This window comes from Rattus norvegicus, chromosome X (genome assembly GCF_036323735.1).
Source record: "Rattus norvegicus strain BN/NHsdMcwi chromosome X, GRCr8, whole genome shotgun sequence".
In the NCBI taxonomy this organism is placed as follows: domain Eukaryota; kingdom Metazoa; phylum Chordata; class Mammalia; order Rodentia; family Muridae; genus Rattus; species Rattus norvegicus.
The window spans coordinates 27,902,310-27,922,929 of NC_086039.1; the positions used below are offsets into that span (position 1 = coordinate 27,902,310).

At 36.2% G+C, this 20,620-nt stretch overlaps 1 protein-coding gene across 3 annotated transcripts in view; it reads right to left on the bottom strand.

Annotated features, from left to right (window-relative positions):
- Window positions 1-20,620, bottom strand: part of Mid1 (midline 1) — a 374,802-nt gene that overhangs the window by 224,062 nt on the left and 130,120 nt on the right. Inside the window, exon 1 of one of the 3 annotated variants that reach the window (XM_039099997.2) lies at window positions 4,587-4,801. The exons of 1 other annotated variant lie outside the window; for it this stretch is intronic. The gene's annotated coding sequence lies outside the window, so the exon portion shown is untranslated. Of the gene's footprint in view, window positions 1-3,653; window positions 4,251-4,586; window positions 4,802-20,620 lie in introns of those variants that run through there. One more of the 3 variants, XM_017602143.3, reaches the window with a different exon arrangement.

A 20,620-nucleotide genomic window follows, 5' to 3' on the forward strand; every position in this document is an offset into this window, starting at 1 on the left:
CTATTTGGAGCTTTGGACCTTCAGGGATAAAATAAATTTATGTTTTTAACTTTTTAGTATAATTTTGCCAATGTGTTGATATGCAAAGCAATTGGTTAGTAGGCAAGCATCTGGAAATAAATTAATGACAATCCTATGAATAACACAGATCATCAGGACATTTAACAATCATTTTTCTCTAGTAGTCTGACATGATTTTGGTTTTTTGAAGTTACTACTTCAAAATGGGAGCAGTAGATGTACTTTTAAGGTTTTTATGATGTCATGCTTTCTTCTATTCATAGTCCTGAGGCAGAAGAAAGTGAGACTGAGTTAAGACAGAGCTTTCTGTATAGAGTAGACATATATGTATCCCAGTGTGTATGTGGACTGGTGCCATTCACAAGCTACTTAGCTGAATCTTGGTTACACACAGTAGAAAGCCAAGTGTGTGTGAGTGGGAACATCCTCGTAGAAGTAGAGGAAAGGGCAGGGCTAATGGGAGAGATGGGGAAAGAAGATGACATTTGAAATGTAAATACATACAATAGCCAAGAAAAATAAAATTATTTTTAAAAAGGAAGCCAACTCAACCTGATTCTTTTAAAAACAATATTGTTTCTTCCTTGAAACTTGAAAAACAGGTTTCTTTTTTCCCATCAGTTTTAAAGACAGGTTCTCACTCTTTCACTCAGGCTGGAGTGAAGAACTCATTCTGTAGGTCTCAAACTTGAGGCAATCTTACTGCCTCAGCCTCTGTAGTTCTCTATATGAACCACCACACTTATCTTAAAAGCAATTTTGTAAACGAAAATATCTATAGGGACTATCTTGTCCATACTTAAATAAACACATCTACTCACAGAATTTCAAGGAAGGGAGCAAGCAGGGACAGTATCTGAAATAAGCTAAGAAGTTTAGAAAGTGGTAAGAACTACAGAGAAATGAGCTCAAAAGAGATTGGTGGAAGAGGCTATGAATCCTCATCTGGTACCTTAGTAATTGCATGACACAATGTACTTCATTCTTAAGTTCACAAGGACTAAGTTCCTTCATCTTTAAAATGGGAATTGCATCCAGTTTTCAGTGTTGTTGAGAAAAGTAGGTGGACTTTTGTAAAGGACTCAAGGAAATATCTGGTATGTGGTATATCCAAAAAATTTTATGTATTTACCTACTACAATTCCCATTTTCTTATAGGTATAATTATAAATTATATATTCTTGAGAAACATCCTTACATTTTAATGAAAAAGAAACATCTAACACAAAACATGATATTGCAAAGAAAATGGAAAAGAATAATAATTTATAAGCTGTTAAAGATTACTCTTATCAAAAAATGGTTTTTGTTTCTCCAACTTGTACAACAGTCTGATTAATTCAGAAGAAACGATTGTTTAATTATTTAAATGTCCATCAATGAGAATAACACACAGAGGCTATGTGAGAAGATTATTCATTAGCTTCACTTCTAGGTGCTAAGGAGCCACTATTATAGTTTGATATATCAATAATTCAGAAGAATTAGTGTTTTCCGTTATTATTGGAAACACATTTGCAATTGAGACACATGAGTGAGCAAACAGCCCTTTGAACATCTAGAAATGGTCTTTCTGCCCCTGGCCTTGGCTACCTCTGCAGCAAGCTCCACCAAAACAATATCTTCACGTCTCACAGCAAATACAGGTTGCCTTGGTGACGACAGACACTCAATAATATATGCCGGATGAATGAGAATCTCAGAAGGTGGTAGTGAAAAATGACCAGCCAAAGTATTTTAAAATATCCACCTGGAAAGAAAATCAATTCTAATAAGCTCCATGCTCTCAGGCTCAAATATGATGAAAGTAAATAGTCTTTCAAAGTGGAGTGAGCATGGAGCAGAGAATAGCGAATGGCATTGATCAAAACCTGCAAACCTCCGAGGCATCCTCGCAGTCCACAGATAAATTGATTTACTGTTATCTCACACGGCGGCCCCTCCCCCAATTACCGGTTAGCATTCTCTAAACAATTTGTAAAGGTGGAAGATAAAACTATTTGCTTGAGCTAACATTTTCAGTTGTTAGAAGAGGGAAAGCCTGAAACTGAAAGGAAATTGAATCACTTTTGGCAAATAATTAGCCCATTTGAGAGAGACCATATTTTTACGTTTTCTCATTATTTATGGGTGCAGAGAAATTTATTTAGATATAGATTTTACAAAGCCCTGAATGTTATTAAAAAGGACATGTATTTTTAATTTTGAAAATAATAAGGTCATCTTAATACTGCAATTTCATTAGGAAAAAAAAAACCCATGGACCTAGTTTCTAACTGAAATCGAAGTTGCGGACCTACATAATTAGCAGAGGGATCGTTTTACTTGATCAGTTTTTCTCAGCAGAATCAACTAGAATGATAATTAACTGCATTAACACACACACACACACACACACACACACACACACACACACACCAAGTTTAAAAAGGAACCTTAAACACTAGAACATTTCATAGAACAAGGGTTTTAGTTTAATTTTAATAAACAGGGAGAAATGCAGAAAGCCCTGTATATTAGGCAACAGCTAAATTTTTTTAAAGAATCAACAACCAAAATTTTTATGCTGTCCTTAAGGTGGGGGAGGGGTAGACAGGGATTTCTGGAATTTGGTTGTAGCCACTAGGAGAGGCTTCTAGACTGATTGGCCATTGCTTTCTGCTCTATGCACACCCTCAAGCTTTGAATATTGCTCAGTATATTTCTTGTGGAGTACTTTGGGTTAAACTAACTGTATTTTTGAACTCTTTACGTTCAAGTATCTCAGGAGGAATTAAAAGGATTTATGTGTATTCATAATTAAAACAGTATTTACAAGTAGTATAAATGCTGTACATTTGCATCTTCATACGAATAACAAAATCAACTTCAAAAAATAACAGTGGAATCAGGGAATAACATCAGTTGTCAAATTATGAGCAGCAGAATCTTGGAAAGCATTGAAGGGGTGTGCTACCTACTCCTGATTGCATGACAGGTTGCTCATTTCTTCTTTCCAGTGAGCACAGATCTATGTGTAATAAATATAAAATATGATGTTCTGCACAGAAAGGGCAAATTTCATTTCCCCTACATTTACTGGGAATGTTCTACCGCTCTCATTCTGTCTGGAACTTACTCTTGGCAGTACTTGGGTTATTAGCCACTATTCTGGCCCAAATAACTCTAGTTACAAATGCAACAAAGCACAAAAGGGTAAAATACACTTTCCCAGGAACATAAATAAATGAGAAATTTCCTGAAAGGTTTGATCCCTCCACCGATTTCCATAGCATTGTACTCCCAAACTTCAAATTTAGATAAAAAGGTTTTAAGATGTGATTATCATACCGATAAGTGAATTCCAGTACAGGCCTTAGCAGTTTCATGTGCACCCATTTTGATTCAGTCCATTACTCAAAAGTGATGCTAATCAAGTTTGGGAGAAGTAAAATTGTCCTCTGGCCACAAGCCCTTTGTGCAGTGAACAGCGACTTTCTCATACACTAGGCAGAGACAATGCAGGATGTCCCCAGAATCACTAACCAACTTCCTTCCTTAGGACCCCAACCCCCAACCCCCATCCTTCACTGCACTTCAAAAGGCAACCGTATGCAATAGCTTCCTAGTGCAGTAGGAAAAAAATGTCTTACCAGTGTCTCCAACGCGGATGGAAGAAAATCCCTAGTTGCTGGAGGCCAAGCAACTCGGCCACTTGACTGGGGAGACTAGAAGAGCTGTAACCATCCTTCCCTGTTTGCTTTCATCCCAGCGACCTCTCCCAGGATTTTTCTCACAAAGCCCTCTTCTAATTCTCTAATCCTCTCACAAGAAGAAGCAGCACACACACCAAATGACTTCTGCAGTAGCGGCTCTCAGGGAAAGCGGAGGGTTCTTGCTCCTGATTTCTGCCAGGCCAGTTCTCTGAGTTCTCGAACCCAGCCCTTTGCACCCCTTTGTGAGCTGAGTGCACAGCAAGAGCAAGTGCCGGATATGACAGGCTAAGACAGGCGACAGGCATGCAGGTGAGCCTTGGCTCCCTTCTGTGGCTGCCAGAAGCTCTGCTGTCTCCCAGGGAACGCCTCAGCTTTAAACTTCCTCTGAATTTTATAGCTCCATGTTTCCTTCCTGAGCAGAAAGAGTTCCAAGGAGTTATGGAGCAACCAGCCTAGGATCTGCCTACATCGGGCTGGACCAAAATGAGCCCTTGGCAATGTATAATAACTACTTGTTTTCAATTCATCCCCAAACTGGAAATAAACTGAAAATAGCAAGGGAAAGAGGCTATCAAGCACAGAAGTATAAATTTATCTGCATCATCAAACATACCCAGGAATACTAATTTTTACAAAAAGTGTTTTTTTTTTATAAAAGGCCTTTAAAATATTAAAGAAACTTAAACTGCTAAGCTGTAAGGCATGACCTTTTTTCAAAAACAGAGACAAAATGTTTACCTTATATTCCCAGGACAGGGGCCACACTTACATTACTAAATTATATTTGTACTATAAATTCAAATCTCCATGTAACTGAAATGAAATATGCTACAGACATTTTTTTTATCTTCTTAAAGAGAAAATTCTTACCTTTTCACTACATCATTTAAAACTCCAAAGCGAATAATTCAGAGAGGAGACAAGCAGATGGCACAGTTCTACATTTCAGAGCAAAGGCTGTTTGGAGTCATTATGTGTAAGGAGCGCGCTGTGCTTGTGCCTGTGTTGGGCAGCATGCCACTGGGCCTTTGAAATGAAATGAATCGCCTTCACACCGGCGGCCCCACTACAGACCGACACTTCAGTATGCCTAAACTGAGGCATGCCGCCTCTTTCCACAGTGACCCTACACAGAATCAGAGGTGACGGTTTGATGGATGAGTTTCCCAAGAGAAAAAGCAATATGTGACATCACAGTTCTGACTATACCCCCACCCCAAGACCCAGTCCTGACATGTCTCCTTGTAATAGAAAATAAAAACAAAAAACCTCTGCTTAATAACAATGCCAACTGAACAGCAAAACTAAGCACGGAGTACAAAGCACTTATGTAATTTAGCTGCCTTAAACTTCAATTTTCTGACTCTCCTCTGCTGGTCAAATGGAAAGAGGTTGAGATATGAATTGAGCAGAGCATTCAGACAAAACAAAACAACATCATGGAATACAATGTTCTAAAAGTTTGTAGTCTGATAACAGAATAATAACCTTCAAAAGGGACATTGGTTTGTTTTTTTAACCATTTAGATTTTGTATTATTACAGAACACTGGCTCACTGACACTACTGCTATGCAGTTTAGCAGATGTTATTATTAAATTAGATGCAAACAGCTGCAAAGATGAAGTATTTGAATAAAGGTTCGGACTTACTGGAACTCATTGAATATCACACTTATTCTTTAGATTAGAAATGTTTCCCTAGTCTGTCATGGTGGAATAAGCTTGCCATTCCAGTATTCAGGAGGTGGACATAGGAGTATCAGGAGTTCAACTGGGCTACATATAAGGTTCAGCCAGAGCTATATAAGACTTCATCTAGAAATAAAGAAATAAGAAAAAATAATAAAATAAATAAAAAAGGAATAAATGTACATGTGTGGGGACACTGATGCCATGACATGTATGTGAATGTCAGATCACAGTTTTCAGGAATTCATTGTCCCCTTCTACTAGGTGTGTCCCAGGGGTCAAACTCAGGTTGTCATGATTGGCAGCAAGTACCTTTTCATGAAAGTTACCAGCTTGACATTTTATTACTTTCATCTAATATTCATCTCAGATATTCAGCACATGGAGGATATGAAAAAAATCTAGCTATTTTTGTCTACTGCAAATATTGGTATCTGCATTTCTAATTTTATATCTATATTTTATTTATTTATAGTCAATAAATCTATTGGCAAAATATAATTTTTTCATGGTAAAAAATGGGATAGTCAAATAAAAAAATCAAATTACTGAAGACAGATGACCAATCTCCATCATGTTAATTAGTACTTAAACTTTGCAAGGTCTATCACTCCAAAGAAAAATAAAATGGACAAAGATCATAAAACAGAAGACAAATAATTTTTCAAAGACACATTTTAATTTAAAAATTCAATCGAAATTGCATGTTTTCTTACCTAACAGTAGACTAAAAGTAAAAGTTTTAATTCATTCATCATTAGTGAGGTTCTATAGAAACAGGGTCTCTTACAGATAGGCTAAGGTAGAATGTGATTGCAGTCTGCAACAAATTTGCATATGTATGGACCCTTCTGCTATTGATCTTACTTCTAGAATGTTATTCCACATAAACCCTAGGGCATTCATAAAATGTCACATGTTCAAGTAATATAAGGGAAAAACATTTGCCAGCAGCAAATTCATGAATCTGTGACATAGCTATATAATAAAGTACTATGATATTGCAAAACAATGAATGCCAGATATCCATGTACTAATTATATATATATAGATGACTGGAAAATGAAAATCAAGTGCCCATCAAAGGTATGGGTCTTGGGGTTACAAGGAAGGTACACAGGTTAGCGGGGGAAGAGAAGTGAGGAGAGTGAGAGGGTAAGAGCAAGAAGGGGCAGAGAGAGAGAGAGAGTGAGAGAGAAAGAACACTAAAGGATATATAATATAATAATTTCTAATAAAGAGAAAGAGTGAATGAAATGGAAAGTGCAGAAATACACAATCTATTTCCTGTGTTTTAATTATCTTTACATATTTGGGCTCAGGGCTTAGCACACTAGAGATCTCTGCATTTTTGAAGCAGACATTTACTAGGATGCAGATATATCCATTCATGTGTAGACAGCCATGACTGCATATGACTACAATGGCATGGTGGGCATGGAGCGATGGCTCAGCCATTAAAGGCTAGGCTAACAACCAAATTCCAGTGGCAAAAGTATGTAGTTGTGGTGGTTGACCAGATGGTTCACAAACCTGAGTCTGTTTACCATTTGGCCCTTGCAAAAAAAGATTTATTTACTCTTCCTCTGGCTGGCACAATTTTAGCATAATGCAATTGACAAACTCAGGGAAAAGGGCGGGCTTCTTTGGTTTCTACTTTCAAAAGGCTCGACTTGAGATAATAATACTGCATTTGTTTTCAAGCTCTGGCTGTTTCTGCCTTGTGTCTTCATTTTCTCAGACACACTTCACCAATAAAGTAGTTTTAAAAAGCAAAGCTGATCCCTTTGTTTTGTATTGAAGATTAGATTAAACAGTGACCACAAATGGGGAAGAACTTTGTAAGTTGCGATGTCCACCTTCAGATATTAGTATTGTTAATGTAATGAAATGAGAAGATGGTAACAGACATAGGACTTGACATTAGAATAACCACAACACTTTAAATTTTGCTACAAGTAACAAAAACATTGCCTTTTAACTTTAACTTACCATTATTAGGTAATAAATACATCAGTTAACTCAGCTCTTAGCTGTTCTCTGTAACCACTTGAAATTTTTGCATCTGATTATTTGACAGTATGGATTAAGTCAATCCCTACATAGAGCAATGTTTTTAGATTCCAGGAAAATTATCTAGCCTGTCATGACCCAAACCTGTAAACCTAGCACTAGGGAAGTGGAGGCAGAAGGATCAGGAGTTCAAGGACAGCTTCAACTACATGTCTTCAGGTCACCTTGAACTACGTGAGTTCAGGCCAGCTTGAGCTACATGAGATTGTGTTTCAAACCAACATATTCATGTGTATGTGTGTGCACACACATGTGTATGCACACACACATGTGCACACACACAGTTATAAGTAGAAATTCAGACTAAACAATGGTTGACAACTTTGAAAATGTAATGATTGTTAACTGTCAATTATTATAGTAGTAAATTATAATTATCTCATATCTAATTTATGATGTAGTTGATTAAATCTCTTGTTCACTCAGGAAATCTTAAAGAAAGATTTGTCTACTTTTTATTTCTCCCAGGGCTATAAAACTTAAAGAATTCATGTAATTTATAGTTATCTTTTATTTTAAAAAGATTAATAAACTGATGCTTATAAGAAAAAAAGTAATTGTCTAACCCATAAAATGCACATGGGGAATTTCCTAGACGTGAAGAGACTTTTAAGTTCTAGCAGTTTAAATTCATCGATAAGGGTTATTGTACCATGAAGAGTGGTATATTAAGTAGCCAAGTGAATTCGAGGCCTGTCCAAGGATTGTGTGGGACAGAATCAGAACTCAATTACAACAGTTTCAAAATTCATATTTGCATGATCAGTTTTGTCATTTGAAATAGTAGAATGTATTTTCTTTATGATAGTTAAATTCTCTTTTTCATAGTGTTTGTTAAATATGCAGTGACCTATCATTTTTGTTATTGCATTTATAAGGATTTATTTTGCAAAAGAATTTTAGATATATTACAAATTTTTGTTGTTCTCTCCTTTCCTTTTTTGAGGCAGAGTCTCACCTTGTAGCCTACATAAACTTCAAAATTGCAATCCACCATACCTCCATTTTCCTAAAGCACCATGATTACAAGAATGTGTGACTCTTCTTTGCATTATATGTGTGTTTGTGGTATGTATGCATGTACACATGCAAGTTTATATGTATGGATGCATATGTATGTGGAACTACACATGTGCATCTGTATATAAATTTTAGAGGGTAAAGTCAGGATGTCTTTCTCAGTTAATCTCCACCATAATTGTTTTGAGGCAAAATCTTTTGTTGAACTCAAAGCTTGCTGATTGGACTCTTCTAGATAATCTGATTGTCAAAGCAGGCATTGCCATAGTTTTTAGGAACTAGATCTGGTTATTCCTCCCAGCTCCATGCTTCCAACAATAGACTGAAATATATATTTATAAATACCTTGGACATAGAGCTAGGCTCTTCTCTGAGTAGATAAGGTAAAATATCCCATTTATTTTAACCTACATTCTGCCATCTGGTTATCTGTGCTTAGGTACTATGCATCTGTCTCATCACATCTTTCTGGGCAAATCTTCCTGGGCCTGACTCTACCCCATAATTCCTTCTGCATCCTGGATGTTCCGCCTCCTATTTCCTGCCTAAGTCATAGGCCATCAGATTTATTATTGACAGGTGCAATATCCATGCAGAAATAAGATATTCTCTCAAAAATACTTAGCATTTTATGGGAGTGTTTATGATCCAAACTCTAGATTTGATAGGCAGAAAGGATTTTATCAACTGAGCCACCACTTTACCCTGTATTTCTAAGTCATACATGTCTGTAGACTGTTTAACTACATCAACTGAACTGCTAAAACTCACGAATAGTCCCTGAGTTGTGCATAGTCTTCAGATTGCATCTCTACTTCTAAGAAATTAATAGTGAGAAAACAGTGTTGTATATATTGTTGTGCCTAGAGATGTATAATCTAGTGATATAACCAAAGTGACAAGAACATAGATAAATGCTTTATAATAACATAAATATATAATATATAATATTAAGTAATTGTCTATGAAAGTGTGATATGGTCACTCAAAGACACATTGCTGATACTGTTGTCCATGATTATATAACAAACTATGAGCACACCTAATGACTTAACAAGCTGTCGGTATCCCCAATGAAGCCACATGTATTTTGCTCACAAATCTGTGATTTTTGGAAAGCTTCAGTGGGTACAGCTGCTCCTTTTCTAGGTTTTGTTGACTGCTGTAGTTGAAAGTCTAGACACTGGAGTTATTGAAGAGTTGCTCTTCACATACTGACAGTTGATAATGGCTTTTACCTGAGACTTCAGCTGGAACTGTCAGGCTTTCTCATAGCATGCTGGCTATGTCCTTGGAATGAGAGTCCCAAGGGATAGCTAGGAAAGCACCATACCATCTTTTATAATCTCGTTTAGAAGTCATCTGGAGTTCCAGCTATCAAATTGGGGCACTCACAAAATTTCACCAAGGTCCAAGGAAATGTGACATCGATTACATTCTATCTCTTGGTGTGTGTGGCAAGGTTTGAAAAGTATGCAGGGTGAATGTGAAGTTTTGATGACATTTTTCGAAAATACATCTGTAATAATTATACCACCCTTTATATAATAATATATCAAGTTGAGCATAGTCACACATACCTGTAATCATAGCCTTCTGTTTAAGGCCAGTCTGGGCTATACAATAATAAGCCCTTTTATCTCAGAAACACCAAAACAGGGTTGAGGAGATGGATCGGTAAGTCAACTATCCACTAATTGAGCATGAGGACCCAAGTTCAGATCCCCAGCACAAAGGTAAAACCCAGGTATGACGGGACATACCCATAATCCTAATGCTGTGGTGGGAGAATTCCTAGATTTCAATAGTTAACCAAACTAGACAATCAGTGAGCTCTAGGTTCAGTGCTATACAGTATCTCAAAGGTTCAGTGCTATACAGTATAAGGTAGATACATATTCAGAGACACCTGGTATTGATCTCTTGCCTCCAGAAAGCATGTGCATGCACACACATGAACCTACATGCAGATGTGCGTATATCCATACTAATATGTATATGCCCCAGTTGTGGCACACACACACACACACACACACACACACACACACACACACACACACACAATTAGGGCAGAGGTTACAACCGTTAGAACAATATAATATTACAGATCACAATTGGCTTAGATGATGCACATTCAAATAATAGTAAATTCTTAGTGGGCACATAAGAAAATATGCTGTCACTTTCTGAAACATTTGATTTAAACATACTTAGCAAGCACCTGTTGAATACATAATACATATTTTTTGGTTAAACTTATTTAAAAATGAGAAGCTACATTAAAATGATAATATTGTTCTTAGTTCTATAAAATGTTGTTGTAGTTTTTTTGTATTTTCAAGACAGGGTCTGCCTGTGTAGCCCCGGCTCTCCCGGAGCTTGGTGTTCTCTTATAATCCCAGCACTCAGGAGACTGAGACTGGACATATAGGATCTTCAGACCAATTTGGGTGACACGACATGAATCTGTCTCAAGAACACCACCACTTTTCTTTCTAGTGTTCTTTTATATTGAAAGTGCTCTTTTGTTTTCACAAATGGACACACACATTCTGTTGTTCACATTCCTTAAATGTTTTATATTTCACACTTGTCAACCTCTACAGCTAGGTCAGCAACAAATTCTTCCAACAAGTAGAGAAAAGAAAATGTGCTTTACTATAGAGTGTGCTAATTAGGTTTTTAATCAGCTAAAAAAGGAATCAGGTCAACGTTTTTGAAATTCAACTCAGGTTATTGTCCTTTGAGGTTGATCTTAAAATGTGTTTCAATATTATGCACATGTTCTTTGTAAGAATTATGAACTGGCTTTTTTTTAAAGTTCAATTTTAAGCCAAGCATTGCTGCATACCTTTAATACTAGCACCCAGGAGAATGAGGCAGGTAAGTGTCTGAGTTCGAGACCAACCTTTAAGAAGCAAACTCCAGGACAGCCAGGGATATTCAGGCAGACCTTGTCTTGAAAATACAAAAATCTAGGACAAAAATCAGTTCCTACATTTTATAGAACCCCAATTTAAATTTCAATTGCTATGTTTTCTTCCTTCTATTCATTTCTTTTCATTGATTTTTAAGTCAGAGTCTTACTAATTGCCCAAACTGGCCTTGAACTGAGCGGGCCACCTTGCTCAGCTTATGTACGTGTTGAAGCTCTTTATGTATCCCAATAGACACACCCTTTTCCTGCCCCTGTATCTGGATTACTGGAGTTGTGGGTGTGTGCTACTTTGCTCAGCTCATGTGCATCTTTAAAATTATTCTTTTCCCAGGCCTACTTCAAAGAAGGAAGGCCTAATAGTGCTACCTAAGATAGAGAAATTTGGGAGATAGTATTATTTTCTGTACAAAAACGGAAAGTCTTCTGAGATAATGGCAGTTTTCTTATATTCTTTCTCCCAGCTTGTAAATGAAAAAAGAATTACAACCTAAGGAAGACAGAACAAGAAGCTACATGGCTATCTTTCTCAAACAACTGTAAAATCTGGAGACTGGCTACTGTTTGGTTTCTGGGTGTTTGAGAATTAACCCTCTCCCCATCTGTTTAATGTACTATTGCAGTTGTGTTTCTGTTACATACAGACAAGTGCAATCCTGTCTGGTACAATATATCAAAACATCTTGTAATATAAATGACATATACATTTGTACTACTTGTTTAAAATTGAATCTAAGTGGGAATGCTGAGTCAAAATATTTCTAAAGTTATTATAATGTCTTTGTGGGAGGTTTTCCAAATTTAGATTTCAATCAACAGGACATGAAATCCCTACTACACTATGCTTCTATCAACTATTTTTGAATAGCTCTTAATAGGCGAAAGAACAAAATCATATTGTTTTCTTTAACTAAAAATTTTTGGTACCTTAGCAGGTTGTAAAATATTTTTCCTTTTTGTCTATTCTTATCTATTCGGATTACTTTCTTATTTTTATAATAAAACTGGGGTACTTTCATATTAGTTTGAACTCTTTGTGTACTATATAGCTTTCTTTCTTGTTTGTTTGCTGGCTTGAGACAGGGTTTCTCTGTCTAGCCCTGGCTATCCTGGAACTTGTTCTGTAGACTAGGCTGTCCTCAAATTCAGTGGTTCATTTCCTTTTGCCATCTGAGGACTGGGATGCCCAGCTCCTTTTTTACCATTTCTTGCAAGTAGCTTCATTCTCTTTGAAATTTACCTTTTTTACTTTATTTTTGACATTTTTGAACTTCCAGAAGGCAGAACATTTGGTTCTCAAATATTTATCATTTTGTTATTTCCTACTATAGCTGCATCTCAACCATCCCTCCATATTTAGTGACCAAATATCTCTAAACAAATTTTTGTTTTTTTTACATTTCATTCTTTCTCTTTGATTACTTACTTCATTTTTAATTGGTTATTGAATTAAATGAGGGTCCATATTTTCCCACAGATTCAATTTCCTTCGTAGCCATTTGTCAAATAATTCAATACTGTATTATATTAAATTCATATATTATAGGAGAAAATGCCACATATTAAAATAATCTCTTCTCCTTTCCAGATTGGCACATATGAACTGAGACAAGCAGTTGGCAAATTCTGTCCAATGGTCTCCATCTGGTTCACTACGTGTTTTGTAAATAACGATTCATTGAAATGTAACCCTGCTAATTTGTTGACAGGCTTTCTATAGGGGGTTTCTATAGGGATTTTCATTATACTAGAAGAGTTGAAATAGTCCAACGGAGAACATATAACCAAAAAAACCAAGAAATATTGACCCTCTGGTTCTGTACAGGAAATCACACTAAGCCCTGACTTAGTCTTATTCCTCTAGCTCTATCTTGTGAGTATTGATTTTTCTGTAGTAGGAGACTGAGGAAACAGATAAAAGAAATTTGACTCCCTATTTGACAGAATGGAGGAAAGTGCATTTCTGATCTCAGGAGACTGCTATGTTGATAAAGAGTACGTAAAAATCAATCACATTTGTATGAACAAATCCATGAAACTTCCTTATCTCCTATTGACTTCTCTAAACATCTTTTTCTCCTCTCCTACAGAAGTCCAATTGCCGTTGTCATAGGACTCTTTCTCCATTTTCATTTTCCCTTATCAGGTTACCCATCCCAATTTTTTGATGACACATCATTAAGTACTCTCACATGCACATTGCATGTACAGATATACTGTCCTCATTCATGGTAATCTACTTAGTGAAAAATTGCAGCCTCCATTCACTGAATACAAGAAAGTAAATTTGGGGTTGATGAGATGACACAGTAATTAAAAGCACCACTGTTCCAAGTGACCAGGGTTCAATTTCTAGCATCCATGTGCTCATAATCACTTGCAACTATAGGCCCCATGAATCTAATGCCTTCTTCTGACCTCTGTGGACACTGCAGTACACAGAGACATATGGAAGCAAAGCATTCATCTACATAAAATAAATGATAATCTAATTTTTAAAGAAAGAATGTAAAATTGTTGTTTACAACACATTGTTTGGATATAGAGTTTTTATTTGTATACCAGCCAAGTCTCAAACTTGCAGTGTCTTGCCTAAAATTAAACACACACACACACACACACACACACACACACACACACACACACACACACACACACTATCAAGTGTCACTTTCCTAGCTTCCAGACAAGCTTTCTTGAGGAGTATGTCAAAATTAGTCAGATACAACTGCTGTCAGGCAGTTCAGAAAGCATATAGCTTGCATTGGATTTCTATTAGACAAAGTTTGCTTCATCAGAGCAGGCCTTAAAAACTAACCAAAGTTAGGGATTGCTTAGGAGTAGCAACATATGAAAATAAGTGTTAATAAGTAATGTTTATCAAAATTTTCTATGAAGTATAATGTAGCAAAGGGGAGATCGACCTTTACTCACAGTCAATGAAGTGCTCTTTCATGATATTCTTCTTTGTTTCTACTTTCTTTGAAAGTCCCTCTTAGGACATTTGTAACCTATTTTAAGAAATATTCATTTTCTTTTTTGAGTCAAAATTGATTTAGTCATTCATTTTCATTGTTATAAATTTGTGTGAGGATAAAGGAATCTTTATTTTCTTAGGGTGATGGTAGAGCATGCTGGCTCACACCTGCACCTAGCACTTGGGAGGCTGAAAGAAGAGGGTGACCAGTTTGAGACTAACCATGGTTTCATAGACATATCCTATCTTACAAAAGTTAAGCCCAAGTAAATAAAATGCCAAGTGAACAGAAAGAAGCAAAGGATATAGGAAGACACTAAAATCCCAATGCCATCTTTTTCATTTGTGTGAGCTAAGAGATTGGAGACACTCTTTCATTCAGAACAGTACTAGTAGGGTGTTTTGTTGTTGTTTTTGGTTTTCAGTGATAAAAATCTGCTACTTCCTCTAAGAGTAAAAACACACAGTACTCATAGGGCTCCTTCCAGTGGGTGAAATGCTGACTTTAATCTATAAAGGGGCACCAAGAGCAGCTCCTAATAGCTCTTTAATGATCCACCCAAGAATCAACTCTGAAAACACAGGATCTTGAGGTGCCCCAGGGGATGTTTCTGAAGCTCAAGGTAGACCAAACAAATCAAAAAGAAGTATTGAGGCACTCCAAAGGAAGCTGGGAGCAGGGAATAGGAGGTTGGGAAATTTCCCAATTAGTCAAGAATTCTCAGTATAAAGAGAGAGGGAGATGATTTACACATGAATGCCTGTGTCCTCTCATCTCAGATAACATCTTTTTCCATGAAATCTCCACGCAAAGGAGAAAAAAGCACAGATCAAAAATCTTTGAGAACCAGTGACATAATTCAAAAATCTTTGAAACAATCAGTGGTCCTTTCAAAACATAGTAAGACTAATGAGTTCATTGAAGGTTTTGGTCTCATTCTAAACATCCAGCTTGGTGTCTGCGGGTGCGCTGACAGTAGTAGTTTGTTTTTGGAGCTGTGTTTAGGAGGTAGGAGGCAGCTATACACTGACATATGGTGTGGAGTGATCCAAAACAGGACTTCTTTCCTGTGTATAATAGCAAATTTAGCAGCATCCCTTGAGTGTACACAACTAGAGGCCGAATATTCCCTGGAGGCAAATTCAGCCCTGTCCCTTACTTACTTGAGAACCAGTGGAATAATTACTTGAAATTTGTCATGTTTAGAAACATGCACTTAAACATATTGATGTAGCTTTCTCTGGTTGTTTCTTATCCCTTGAGGCTCAGATACATACACTCTTATTTGTGTTTCAAAATTCATTCTAGCAAGATGGACAACGATCAAGAATATACAGTTTCCATTGAGCCATGATATGATCAGGCAGGGTGAGACATCGTCCAAGGTCAGGAAGGAGCATTTAGTAAGAAATCTCTTGTCACATTTTGACGTAATGATACTGGTCCAAATTCCTGAAGAATCCATAAGAAAGAGAGGACATGGGATAGTCTTCTAGTCTTCTAACACCCACGTAATTTCAGGCCCAAATAAAATGAAATAACTTCTTTTCCTTATTTTTGAAATACTTACATTTAAATGTGCAATTATGTCTTGACAAGCACATGGTTCCTAGGAGAATGTTCATGAAGTGGAAGCAGAAAGATTGTAAAAGTCGGAGGACTAGAAAAATCTGTTGTGAGGTAGTGTTTTCTATATACATCAGGAAAGCTGTACCCATGAAATCTCAACAATTAGGCCACCTAAAAAGACCTGCACAATAACAACACCTGTTGGCATCCCAGCAAAGATGCAAGAAATCTCAAAATGCTACAGAAGAGCTCCAGGCAATTAAGGGCTGCTGAGGGAGGAAGAACCAGTATTCTCTAGGGACAAGCCTCCTGACAGGTTATACAATCTCATGTCTTAAACCCTAAACACATACACATGCAATCAACAATAAAAAACATTAAATGGACTCAGCAGGATGTGTTTGCACACACCTATATATTTAACAATAATAATTAAGAAGAAGCAACCCTCCGTTCATATTCCACAAAGACTATAGCTGGGAGCTTTTTCCTTATGGCTTTTACCTGGAATCTCACTTATTTCCGGTGGTCCTGTTCTAATAGAAGTGGCTAGTCTTTCCCCGTAGCAGTTACTTGAATTTGCCCCTTCTTCCAGAAAAAATGAAGTTGTACTTATAGTTGCTATCTGAAGTCTACGATTCACTGTCTGTGATATAACATAACTATCCAGACAGAGTCTACAATTTTAGTCAGAAGGCTACGGTTATGCTCTCTGCAGATCTAAAGAAATTACCTAAATTTCTCCTAGTATGAAGTATGTAGGAAAACATTTGCATGCAGATTGGAGAGAGTGACTAACTTAGTACTTTAATGGAGTTTTGCTGTAATACATTTGAAAATAAAATGGGAGGGGTGAGATGGCTCACTGTGTGAAGGTGCTTGCCACGAAGCCTGATGATCTGAGATCAATCCCTAAGACCCACATGGCAGGAGGAAATACCTGCTTACTGCAGCTTGTTTTCTCATCTCCATGTACATACTGTAACCACATCCATGCACATGTAGAAAGTATAAAAAATGAATAAATAAATAGATAAATAAATAAATGTCAAAAAGTAATTACAGAAAAGAAAGTTATTCTCTGGTGTAGCAAAACATGGTTATTTCCCCATATATTTAATATAAGCATGGACTATGCACAATGTGAATAAAAATAGAATTAAAGGAAATTTGGTACATTTCAGACAGCATAATTTCATACGCCAAAGACCCAATCTTATGCAAAAAGAAGGAAGCACTGAGGCATATTAAAGAACTAGAGTTATTTGCAGGTATTGAATGAGGGAAGAGTTAATACATTTGATTAATGATTTGCAGGAAGATAGGCAGCCACTATTCAGGGTAAGATCTGCATGTGCAATGCTACTGGCTTTGTAACATCAGCAGGAGAAACAAATTCATCTGTTTTTTATGCTCCGTGATGTGTCATCTCTGAATCCATTTCTTTGAAATTCTAAAAACAAAGTCACTTCTATTTCTTTAATGTCATTTCTCTTGCAAAGATAGCAAAAAAAAGCAGTAGTTGGCAACTCTGGACATAAACCACTGATAATATAATGCTAAAAGACTGCTTTTTTGAAAACATAAAACTCAAAAGAGGCAGACTACCGAGCTAGAAATATAAATTACTACAACTTCACAGGCAAGAGGGAAAGCAAATATGTGTCTCAAAGCAGCAGCTGTTGATGCAAGCAAAGGTTAGAGCAACAAGGCTATTTTCTAACAAAGTGTGAATCCCATTAGTGATGAAGTGTTATTCCCTGTCTTAGTGAGAACAGATTTAGGATATACCTCCATTTGCAACTCAAGGCTAGTAACTAAAAACGATGAGACATGCAAAATAAGGGAAGCCATTCAAAATGCTTGTTAAGTTTCTTATAAGATGTTGACTCATATGCAAAGGACAGTGGGAAAAGTGAGCAAAATCCCTCCTTAAAATTATCACAATGGGGAGCTGGCCTTGTCTAGTTTCCCAGCATCCCTTGAGATTCCCATTGGCTGTCCAAACATAGTGATGCCACTCTGTGTTTAGTAAATTAGTGATGGAGCCCTTAACATTTTGTTGGAGAAGATTAGAGTTTAAACATCATTATATTTAAAGAAGACAAAGGTAGAGAAAGATAAGAAATGTGGCGGTACTTTAAAAATGGAAACATCTGGAAGTCATCAATGACTTACTTGTATACACAACACCTAGGTGCTATACTAACTTTAATAATTCAGTGAAGTGAATGTTGATAATTTATTATAGTTTTTATTATTAATATTATTATACTTCATCTAAAAAATCTGTAATATGAAAGTTTGTATTTTTCTCACTATCAAGATCTGTCAAGTACTTCTCTTAAGCCATACTATATCATTGAGCAGAGTCAAATAATTTTTTTAAAAATTAAGTTACCTATCCACATAAAGAAAAGAAATCTCATGCAAGAAAAGCTCATACATGGCATAGAGTTTTCAACATGGTTAAAACTATTTCTTTTTCTGTTACCTAAGGAAAGAAAATGGTCCCTATGAAATAATTTGCTAGAATGCCATATTTTTTATGATCCTTTAAATTTAAAGGTGTAATGTTAAGTGCTTAAATTCAAAATTACTGAATTTGGGTCCATAAGATACATTCATGTAGTGAATGCAAGATAACTATAACACTCTGAATTTGACATAAGGAACACTCCTATCTTATGGAAAAACTGATTTCCCACAGCATAGAGCTGTGCCAGCTTGCCAAGAATGAGGAAAATTTTTTAAAAAAATCTACTGGAGAGAATATGGTTGTTCAAATTAGCATTGAAGATGACTGTGGTTTGAAAACTTCCTTTTTTTTCAAATTGAAGGGACTAGACTATTCTGCCAACTCTCTTTGGGCAGCTCAATTTTCAACCTAGCTGACTGGTCTGAAAATGAGCCGTCAAGAGACCTACACTGAAATTATTTTTTCTGAGAAGAATGTTTATTGTCGTATGTCTTCAAAAATTGTGGAGAATCTGTTTAGAAAGAATGGTATTCTTTCAACTGAATCTGGTGAACAGCTTTATTAGACAAAGAGAAGATCATGCAAAGGGATCTTTTTAAATAATTTTGATCCTCCATACATTTACATTCTCCTGTTCATTTGTCATATATACACACAGGTTAGGTCAAATACTTTGATCATTTAACCACCATGAAAGTTAGTCGATAGTTATAAAAATTATATTAAGAAGATTACTATTTCTGTAATTAATATTATGCATTGAATGAGCCTGTCGTGTGTTGAAGCCCTAACTTCCAATGTGACTATATTTGTGTAAGGACTTAAGATTAAGTGTGGACAAAAGGGTGGGAGTGCAGATCTAGTGGTATTCGTATCCTCATAAAAAGAGAAATGAGATCATTTAGTCTTGCTTGAACGGGGCATATGGAAAAAAAAAAGACAAGGAAGGGCATGGACATCTCAGAATCAAGACTGACTGAAAGATATATTTTTGAGTCATTCCATCTATGGTATCTTGCTGTGGCAGTCCAATCTGGATAATTGAGTGAATAAGACAATGTAGCAAAGTCTATGTCACCAGTACTTTGTTGAACATTGTCACTTTATCAGTGTTTCAGAAGCAAACAAGACATTTGTTGGCATTCAAGAAGAGAAAGCGCCCAAAAACTATGCTAGCTGCAGCTTTACATTTTAAAATCTAATACTATTTCTTGTTAAACCTTTATGGTTTTCAGTATGCAAACAATTAAATATGATGCTTAGCTTTCAGAATACATATTCACAGGAAATTATCATTCACTGTTTCAAAAGTAATATTTTTAGCTCTTTTGAGGGTAACATTTAGCATGTTTTCTTGTGACAAAAAAAATAAAAGAAACTTGAAAACTCATGCAAAATAAGATATAGGCAAAGAATTTGAGAGGTACTTTGAATGCTCCTTTCCTATACTATTTTCTTATTTTGAATCAGAAAAAGACTTCAGAATGGAAGGAGAAAAGAGAAGACCACAAAGTAAGCTCAAAAGTTCAATGGTTTCCCTTCCTGTCAAAATCAATACATAATGATCCATTACCAGTTCTCCTTCGTGTCCAAGCTCTATGAACAGAAATGGGATAAAACAATTCCATTGCCAAAACATCTCTCAGAGAGTTGCCATAATGTAGTTTCAATAGGCTAGTTTTTGCCTTTTTACCAAAACAAAAACCGCATAATGATCTTTCCTTGGAAAAGATGTAAATAAGGATTTAAAGCAAAGTCCGTAGCATACGAGTTTTGTTCAGTAAGCACAACAACCCCTCTAGCAATCATCTCATATTTTAAATGGTTATAATATCTTTCTTGTTTATATTTTATTTCTTCTACTTAATCTTGACATTTTTAAGGCACAGTTAGCTTTAATGTGTAGTTATGTCATTAGCAGATAGTTTTCTTATGAATTTTTTCAAATAAAAATACAGTTCAGTGAGTGTCCCGGGACTGCTGAGTTGCTACTGTGTGGTAGTTGTAACTGAGGCATCAAAGGAAAGGTCTGAATCAAAATGGCCTCCCACCCCTCCCAACATTTGGGGAGCTCTGCTTCCTTATGTTTTATGATCCCCTAAACAATTCTAAATGCTGTTTGAATATACTATTTTTTGACCCCATAATGTACCTATCAAG